The sequence below is a fragment of the Rhagoletis pomonella genome, unplaced genomic scaffold, assembly GCF_013731165.1.
Source record: "Rhagoletis pomonella isolate Grant_MI unplaced genomic scaffold, Rhpom_1.0 Rhpom_scaffold_00815, whole genome shotgun sequence".
Lineage (NCBI taxonomy): Eukaryota > Metazoa > Arthropoda > Insecta > Diptera > Tephritidae > Rhagoletis > Rhagoletis pomonella.
Window position 1 is genome coordinate 6,834 of NW_023459369.1, and position 454 is coordinate 7,287.

Here is a 454-nt window from a genome sequence, read left to right on the forward strand (position 1 = left end):
TCTTAAACATTTTTTGGCGCCCGAGCAGGGACGTCTAAGTGAAAATCAAAGAATTTACTAGTATACGCGAGTGACACCTAAAACAAAACAAAAAAATTAACTAACTAAACTTTTAAACAAATAACTATGGCGGAGACTGAAGCTTTGAACGAGGTGGACATGCTGGTCGCTGAGCAACACGATATTAATCAGGAATTGGAAAAACTTAAGGCGAAAGTGGATAAACTTAGTCTGGAACAGCTAACAAAGGGATATGTTATGGTATTAATGGAAAGGATAGAGGGTATCTACTCCAAGTTTTGTATTAACAATGCGAAAATTAATAAATGCATAAAGGAAAATGAATTAAGGTGCACTGAAATCATCTACTGTGAAGAAGATCATTGTTCTTTGTTTGAGGACAAATACCTACTTTTTAAAGCCTTTCTGTATGATTCTGTACCAACTAGTAACG